Here is a 9,489-nt window from a genome sequence, read left to right as displayed (position 1 = left end):
CACTCTGAAGATGTAATCACCTTCAATTTAATTGTCACTCATTTATGGGCAATCTTTTCCTCTTGCCGCTTTTACTATCTTCTTTGTCCTGCATTTTCATCATGATGTTCTAGTCTAAGTATTTAATGAATTTCTTATATCTAACATTTGGTATCTTTCGACAGTTACATGAAATTATCAGAAATTTTATTTCTAAATATTGTTGTGACATCATTCTATTTCCTTGGTATAGATCTTCTAATTACCTATGTTCAAACTCCTGTCTTTATTCTTGTTTCTTAACACTCCTTCATATCTAACAATCATATCATGTTTTTTCATATCTAACATCTGGTTCACTGACTCTTCAGCTAGGTCTGATCTGCTTCTAGTGCATTGAGTTTTTAAATTATAATTATTACTATTTTCATAAATAACAGTTATATTTGGTTCTTTAAAAAAATCTGCTTCTCACATTTTAAAGCCTTTTCATTCTTTAAAAAAATATATTGTATTGCTTTACGAGGAAGACGCGGTCATAATTGTTGCGGATTGTGCATCCGCACGGCTCCTGCTCCTGACTCACTGCTCTTCGCATTCGCCGAGGAACAAGTTGGTTAGGAAGCCGCAAAGCAGCCATGGCCTTAAAGGATATCGAGAAGACACCTGTGGAGCCGGAGGTGGCAATTCACTGAATTCGAATCACTCTAACAAGCCACAATGTAAAATTCCTGAAGAAGGTATGTGCTGACTTGATCAGAGGAGCAAAGGAAAAGAATCTCAAAGTGAAAGGATCAGTTTGAATGCCTACCAAGACTTTGAGAATCACTACAAGAAAAACTCCTTGTGGTGAAGGTTCTAAGACTTGGGATTGTTTCCAGCTTAGAATCCACAAGTGACTCCGACTTGCACTGTCCTTCTGAGATTGTTAAACAGATTACTTCCATCAGTATTGAGCCAGGAGTTGAGGTGGAAGTCATCATTGCGCAGATGCCTAAGTCAACTATTTTAATAAAATGATTACTAGTTGTTAAAAAAAAAAAAAAAAATATATATATATATATATAGTATTTAAACTGGGTATGATGGTTTACACCTGTATTCCCTGCTACATGGCAGGCTGAGGTGGGAGAACTGCTTGAGCCTAGGAGTTCAAAGTTGGAGTGAGCTATGACTGCACTCCAGCCTGGGCAACATAACAATGCAGCAAGAAAAATAATTCTGTCTCTAAAACCCATATTTGATAATTCCAACATCTTAAGTCTCAATTCCATTTCTTTTATTTTTTATGTGTTATCATTTGCTTTTAATACCCTGCTTCCTGTATGATTGATATATATTATTAATTCATTCACTATTTCCATAACTCATATTCCTTCAAGCTTGGAACAGGTACAAAGACAGACATCTAAGACCAATTAAAGAGGAAAAAGAGTTCCAAGATAAACCCTCACATATATGGTGAAACGATGTTCTACAAGGGTGCCAAGACCATTCAGTGGGAGAAAGGACAGTCTGCAACATCACTATTTCCATAACTCATATTCCTTCAAGCTTGGAACAGGTACAAAGACAGACATCTAAGACCAATTAAAGAGGAAAAAGAGTTCCAAGATAAACTTTCACATATATGGTGAAACGATGTTCTACAAGGGTGCCAAGACCATTCAGTGGGAGAAAGGACAGTCTGCAACAAATAGTGCCAGGAAAGCTGGATATCCATGTGCAAAAGAATGAAGTTGGAGTCTTACTTTAAACCATGTATAAAAATTAACTGCAAATAGGTCAAAGACCTAAAGATAAGAGTTAAAACTATCAAATTGTTAGAAAAAAACATAAAGAAAAAGCCTAATGTGAAGGTTTTGGGAGGTGGGGCCTTTAAAAGCTGATTAGGTATTAAAGGTGGTGCCTTCATGAAGGTAATGTTACAAAACAGACTGTAAAGACCTCCCTCACTGCTTCTACCATGTGAAGATGCAGCGAAAAGTCAGTGGACCAGGAAGCAGACCCTCACCAGCTACCAAATCTTCCAGCACCTTGATCTTGGACTCCCCAGGCTTCAGAACTGTGAGAAATTTCTTTTGTGTATAAGTTACCCAGTTTATGGTATTTTGTTACGGCAGCCTGAAAGCACCAAGACAGAGGGTTTTTAGAAGATCTCTTATAGGTTAGTTCGAACTGATCTTTAGTCAGCAACAGCATAATCAAAAGAGCATAATCTATATGGTAAGATGGAAAAAGCCCATACCAAAAAAATATATGTAGTATATCAGATGTCAACCTTGCACAAACAACTGTCAATAAATGTCTGCTGAATTAGTGATAGGAGTACTGAAGGGGTAAAGTTAAATAATGCATTGTTTTTCATGGACTGAAAGTTTGAAACCAAGTTTTGTTGAAGGATCAGAGGACGCCCCTAAGCGGCAATCAGTAAAATACATCCATTAATAATCCTCTTACTGGACTTAAAGAATGTTGCTGACCTTTCTTTGCCAATTAAGGCAGGAACATCTGGTTAAGCATTAGATCTTTTGTTTTCTTACAGAGTTCAGACTCAACACCTATGAAGCCATTATGTGACATTCCATTAGGTAAATGTATAGGTTATTCAAGGATTTACATGTTAACACTTTTAGAACACATACATTTAGAGAAAGTTCAATTTTGTCATAGTGACTTGTGAAGTTCTATCTTTCATTTTTTCTCAAATCCTTTAATGTGAAGCTTGACTATTTGTACCTTGGAACTTGGGAGAAGAGTGGAACATCTGGAATGCCTAAATGCAGGGCAATGATGACCCATAAAGTTTTTTTTTTAAACTTCCCCTCAATCTTATACATAGAAGTTATTAAATAAGAAGTGTTTCTGGGTTATCTCCATCCTCTTCATACTAAATGAATAGAAAACTGGAAACAAAAAAGCAAAGAATGCATGGCAGTAGTTTCATCATGCTTTTAAGATTTTATTTAAAATGGCTATTAGGACTTAGGCCATTTTTTACTTTTCATTCGTCTTGTTTACTTTGCCATTGCCAAATCTCAGAGTCTTTTAGAAAGATATTACCAAATTCTGTTGGAGAAGATGAACCATGTATTGAGTCCACTGGCTCAATCTTCTCCAACAGAATTTGGTAATATCTTTTTGCTGCATCTATTGAGTCCAAGACATTAAGACAAGGAGTTATAGTAACTACACAATAATTCCAGTAGTTACCTGAGCTCACTACCAGAACATAAGATTAAAAAAGAAAAGTCAACTTAATTCCCCAAAGAATGGTCCCATTCTGTTGATATTTGTTTTAGTTAGGTTTAAAAGATCTAGAAAAGCAGAACCTGTGTGTTTCTAAGAATCAGTACCCATATTGACCACTTCCTCAGAAAGATATGCAGTATCAAAAGAAAGCCTCATACATTAGAACACACTACACATTTCTAAACCCTTAGAAATTTACAGTAAAACTAGTAATTTAAACTATCGGGGGAATATAAAATCTTAGTATCTGAATAAAAGTAATATGAAGTGCTAACAAATAAAGTCTCTTCCAGATTTGTTTTTAAAGACTCTAATACTGAAAAAGTAATTCCTCGTCCCCCCAGTGGCAAAAAGTCTAGAATTGGCCATAGCGAACAGTTAAAATATGGGGGGTAGTGGGAGGCTATCTAAATTCTCAGGGCCAACCAGTGACAAATAGCTAAAGGTAACCTGGCTAGGAAATTCACACTCTTGTGACTTAACAAACCAACTTTTCACTTCTCTTCCAAATTGTCATTACAAAATAGGATTGAAATAATATTTTTTTAAAGGATTTATGAAATAACAGAAAGTATTCTGTACAAGAAGTCAGCCGACGTAGGTTTCTTATCCTGATTCTGCCACTCACTAAATGTCTGCGTCTAAGCTTTATTCTCCTCATTTGTGTTTTGGTAAGGCTTAAAGTTGTATTGTAAACTGTAAAATGTTTTGCCTCCTCCTAACACCTACCCCTCTTCCTACCACTTTCAGGATCTGTTTTATCTACATTTTCTCTGTGGTTCCGCAATAGGCATATGCAAGAAATTACACACTGTATGCAAGTTGATGCCTTAAAAGTTTGATAGCCTCATTAAACAGTCCAAATTCTGCCTCTACCTTTACAATTACTTAGAACATTTATTTACCTAGAGTATTTCCTTCCATGACTATGGCATTTTTGCTTTTTAAATATCAATGGTGGGTCCAATTCCCATCCTCTGAGAGTGAATTTCATCTTTAGAATCAACCAAAAATCATTTAAAATCCATATGATTAATATGTGGGTAGCCAAATGTGACAATACCACTTTTGACTAAAAATATAAAAATTTTAAGAATTTGCCTAAAAAGCAATTAATTCAAGAGTCAGGATCTCACTCTGTCACCCAGGATGGGGTGCAGTGGTGCAATTACAGTTCATTGTAACCTTGAATTCCTGGGCTCAAGTGACCCTTCTGCCTCAGCCTCTGAGATGATTAAGTCTTGAGAACAGACCCCTCATGAATGGGATTAGCATACATATTAAATATGCTCAAGGAAGCTAGCTAGGTCCTTCCACCATGTGAAAACACAGTGAAAATGCACCACCTATGAGAAAACGCCCATCATCCCAAACACTGAATCTGCCAGTACCTTGATCTTGGACTTCTCTGCTTCTAGAACTGTGAAAAACAAATTTATGTTGTTTATGAGTTACCCAGTTTATATTGTGTTGTAGTGGCCTGAGTAGACTAAGACAGTACCCAAGAAGTATTATAATCAAGAATAAATATTTATATACTTTAAAGTATTCCAATGTGTGATAAAAGACATTCTTCATGTATCTTCTTTAATGCCAAATTATTTATAAATAAAATTGCAAAGTGGTTACAAGAAATCAACAAAGTATTATATGTAAAGCAGTAACAAAACCATTATTTGAAATACTTACCATTCTTGGTATCTGGCATCATACAGTTATGATCAGTACTCAGTCCATGCATGAAAACTGGTAAGGGAATACCTACAAAATAAAAATAAAAACAGAAACATGTAAAGAATTATGATCAGAAGCTCCCCCAACCTAATAATTATCTCTTTATTATCCTATTTATTTTTTTCCTTCTGGTTTCTGCCTCCTTTTCACTCCTGTTTCATCCTGGGGGAGGGAGCTATCTGTTTTCTGCATGTCTCAGTTCCTTCTCTCTCACGCCTTTCCATTCTTCCCTCTTCTTTCCCTCCTTTTTTCTCAATAAGCTTTTCTCTTTTTTCTCCCTTTAGTACATTCTCATCTGCTAACCAGCTCACCAATGTTACACAGCTCTACTTGGGAAAACCACCTGTAACTCAGTAAATGAGCTTGCTCTAGTGTTTTCACATACAGCATAAAACATTGAATCGCAGTCAATCACTGCAGTTATGGTACATGCTATGTAGAGTATTGGTAGCTTATACACAGTATCTCATTTTATCTTCACAGATTGGTAGTATTGCTCTCATTTTCAGATGGGAACAATAGACTCAGAAAGTTTAAGAAACTCATCTGAGGTTACCAAACTCGTAAGTTGGTTTTCAAGTCCAGGCTTGATGCTTAAGTCTGGATCTAAACCACTAACTACCTTATTCGAACTCTGTTCTGTGTGTGTGTGTGTGTGTGTGTGTGTGTGTGTGTGTGTGTGACAGTCTCACTTGCTCTGTTGCCCAGACTGGTGTGCAGTGGCATGATCTCGGCTCATGCTTTGTGTGTGTGTGTGTGTGTGTGTGTGTGTGTGTGTGTGTGACAGAGTCTCACTCGCTCTGTTGCCCAGACTAGTGTGAAGTGGCATGATTTCAGCTCATGCTCACTGCAACCTCTGCCTCCTGGGTTCAAGCGATTCTCCTGCCTCAGCCTCCTGAATAGCTGGGATTACAGGCGTGCGTCACCATGCCTGGCCATTTTGTATTTTTAGTAGAGATGGGGTTTCACCATGTTGGCCAGGCTGGTCTTGAACTCCTGACCTCAAATGATCTGCCTGTCTCGGCCTCTCAAAGTGCTCAGATTACAGGCACTAAGCCACCGCACCCAGCCCCAACTCCATTCTTAAGTTTCTTTCTAGAGACATTTAAATATGATTGTATGCACCATTGAGACACCAGAAAACTATAATTAGTACAAATCCTAATGACCTACTATAATTAGCTTTCATGTTCCTGTGAAGCTAGACAACTTTTAACTTATTTCTTGATTTCAAAATACTACTGATTACAAGGGTATATTTGTATGGTACTAATTATTTAAAAGCTGTGAATTTTCAAGAAAAGATAACTTTTATTGGTGAAACATTTAGCAAAATTTGAGATTTACTCCAAATTCTGGATCTCTTTTCTTTTCTCCAAGATAAGCTTCAAAAAAAAAAGGTCAAAAGGTATTTAAAGTAGACACTGTAGATCAGTCTTGGAAAAGAAAATATTTTAGAATGCATCATATAAATAAAAGAACATCTTATCCTTTACTGATTTACTAGTTTGTGTATATTTTACTCAAGTGCTTTAATTAACTGTCACTGCCTAAGAGACCCAAAGAAGTAAATGTAGAAACAATCAGGGGTAAATATAGCCATGTAATATCAGGGTAATTGAAATGACAGACTAGCATATAAAAATAAAATGCCAAATAATTTGGGAACCAGAAATTCTGAGTACTTTGATAGTGATGGTCCATCTCTCTCACCAGCATTCACATAAGGATATCAGTTATAACATGAAATATTTAGCAACAATTACATGGGTAATACATATATTTGAAAATTGATGACTAACGACATTTCTGTGTCTAGTATAATTATAATAAGTTGAAAGTAGTTTTTAAGTTAGTACATTAATAAGAAACTGAAGCAAACTTGTAAGTTAACACAACTACCATGTATAAGAAAGGAAATATGTATGAGGATGTTATCAACTGTCTTTTAATTTAATCATGAAAATTCTCAAGGGAGGATGTCAACACAGAAACTTGTACAGAGCTGTTCCAGACTTTCTGGAATGGCAAACGAGTGGCAAACAAAATCCCTGCAATAGGAAAAAGAAAAGTGGCTACAGGGACACTGAAATTGCAGAGCCACACCAACCACAGATTTTAACAAAGAAGGTACTGATTTGGTAAACCTTTCCACAATTCATGGGAGATATTCCACAAAAAGTCTGGGCATGGTGGCTCATACCTGTAATCCCAGCACTTTGGGAGGCTAAGGAGTTTGAGACCAGCTTGGGCAATATAGTGGTACCAAAAAATTAAAAAATTTGCCAGATGTGCCTGTAGTTCCAGCTCCTCAGAAGGCTGAGGTGGGAGGATAACTTGAGCCTGGGAAGTCAAGGCTGCAATGAGCTGTGTTTGCGCCACTGCACTCCAGCCTGGTTGACAGAGCAAGAGCCTGTCTCAAAACAAACAAATGAACAAACAAACAAAGAAAAAGAAAAACCAAAATGGTCTTCAATCCTTTTTTCTCTACCAGAAGCTATCTAGTAGAGTAACTATAAATTTAATCTGCAGGAGATTAATCTGCACAGGAATATAGTATTTGTATAGGTACGGTTGAAAATATTTAACTAAATTTCTTATTAAATACAAGAATTCTGTATTGATTAATATTTCAATTTTTTCTCCTTAAAACCATTTGTTTAACAAGAAAAAAAGGTTTACAAAAGAGTTTGGAAAAAAGCCTCAGTTTCATCTCTTTTTAATCTGTTTCAAGAGATGCTGAAGATGTGTGTTTCATAATAAAAATTCAAGTGACAAGGAGTCAAGTCTGTAATAAGCTGTGAGAAAAAAATCCAGAAGAAGTGCCCATTTCTCATTCTTCAGGAGATTGTATGGGAGGACAGAAAACAGATAAACAATATCAACTTAAGCAACATATGTTTGAGTATAAAATAACATTGGAAAAATTAAGTAAGCGTGAAATAAAAAGAAAAAGAGAAGCAAAGAAATGAAGTAATCAGTGTGGTAAGAGGGGTAAAAATCTATTCTACTCAAAGTCAATTATTTAGACAAAGTTTGAGTCAGTTTTCACAGTCTAAAAAAAAGTCTTATGTTGAAAGAGAAGATCTTAATAGACACCTCTGGAATATGGAAAGGGACAGAGCTAGAAAAAATCACTACTTAGAAAGTTTGTCACCTGGGCATATTCTATACTTCCTAATTATAGATCACTGGCTATGCAAGCTGGGGGAACCTAACAAGCACATAATGAAATTACCTGTATTTCTGGTCTAGTGAACTAGATGAAGTGGTTCTCAAATTGTGGTCCCTAGACCAGTAGCAACAGCACAACCTGGAAACTTGTTGACAATGCAAATCCTATGGCCTCATCCTAGACCTATTGAATCTAGAGGCTGGGCCCAGAAATCTGTGGTTTGACAAGTTCTCCTGGTGATTCTGATGTAAGGTAAGTTTGAGATCCACTGGTCTAAGATAATTCTGAGGAAAGCATCTAGTCAGATTCATAAGAACTGTTTTTTCCTTTTTTTTTTTTTCTTAATGTATCAGCAATCTCTTTTAGCCAGAGTCACTATTAGGAAAAAGTTCCAGTATTTGCAACTGGAAACTTCACTTTCAGGCTTAAAGCTACTGCAGAAGAAGAAACCAAAAGATAAAGAAAATGTGGTTTTGCTTTTTGCAGGGCATTCAATTCAATTAACAAATTATCCAGTGGCTACCTTATTTCAGGCACTCTGCAAGAAGGAAGACAAGGAAGTAGAAAAGAACTGTGGAGGCCACCAACAATTTTAACTTGGATATCATTCAATGTAGTACTAATAACACAGGTTGCCAATTCCTGGTATACACATGCAGTAATATTCACACGGGTAATAAAATATTTATAGTGAAGTAACAGACCAGCAAAGCAAAAAACTATGGTTCATCCTTGATGATCAAAGAGATTAGTGATTCTCCAACTTCAATGTGTAACAGAATCACCTAGAGATCTTATTAAAATACAGATTACTGGGTCTCACCTCCAGAGTTTCTAATACTGTATGCTTGAGTTAAGGCCCAATAATTTTTATTTCTCATAAATTCCCAGCTGACGTTGATAGTGGGGACAGACCAGTTTGAGAACTACCAATCAAGATGATGAGGCACAGCAGAATATAAGCATTCCAGGAAGGAAATGTCTGAGGATTACCAGTATATTTCTCAACATGTTCATATTTATTGCATAGATTTTGTCTGTTGCCCCTCAAGGCAAAGGCAAGAGAGGGATTATGCTTTTAAACTATGTGGTTAAACAATACATTTGGGGCAGGCTCTCCTCTAGGCCCAAAGAGGATCCTGTATCTATCTAATTATATAGTCAAATGAGAGTAGAGTTAAAAATAATTTACATGTTTAAAAGACTGTCCCAAGAGCCCAGGCTATGGGGAGGAGTACTTCTAGTCCAGCTGCTTTTCATCATGGGGGAAAAAAAATCAAAGTTAAGGGGCCCCCAGGGGTTAGGACTCCCTTGGTTTTTTCCCCTTTGGAGTCTAGGAGCTGTGGTAA

General features: G+C 36.5%; 1 pseudogene; it reads left to right on the top strand.

The window, feature by feature from the left end:
- Nucleotides 1–617: 617 nt before the first annotated feature.
- Nucleotides 618–999, top strand: LOC105728424 (small ribosomal subunit protein uS10-like; annotated as a pseudogene).
- The last annotated feature ends 8,490 nt before the right edge of the window (nt 1,000–9,489 follow it).

This window comes from Aotus nancymaae, unplaced genomic scaffold (genome assembly GCF_030222135.1).
Source record: "Aotus nancymaae isolate 86718 unplaced genomic scaffold, 86718_ANA_hifiasm-v0.15.2.pri h1tg000079l, whole genome shotgun sequence".
In the NCBI taxonomy this organism is placed as follows: Eukaryota; Metazoa; Chordata; class Mammalia; order Primates; family Aotidae; genus Aotus; species Aotus nancymaae.
The sequence above is the reverse complement of the archived record's forward strand: the minus strand, read 5'-3'. Positions and strand labels throughout refer to the sequence as shown.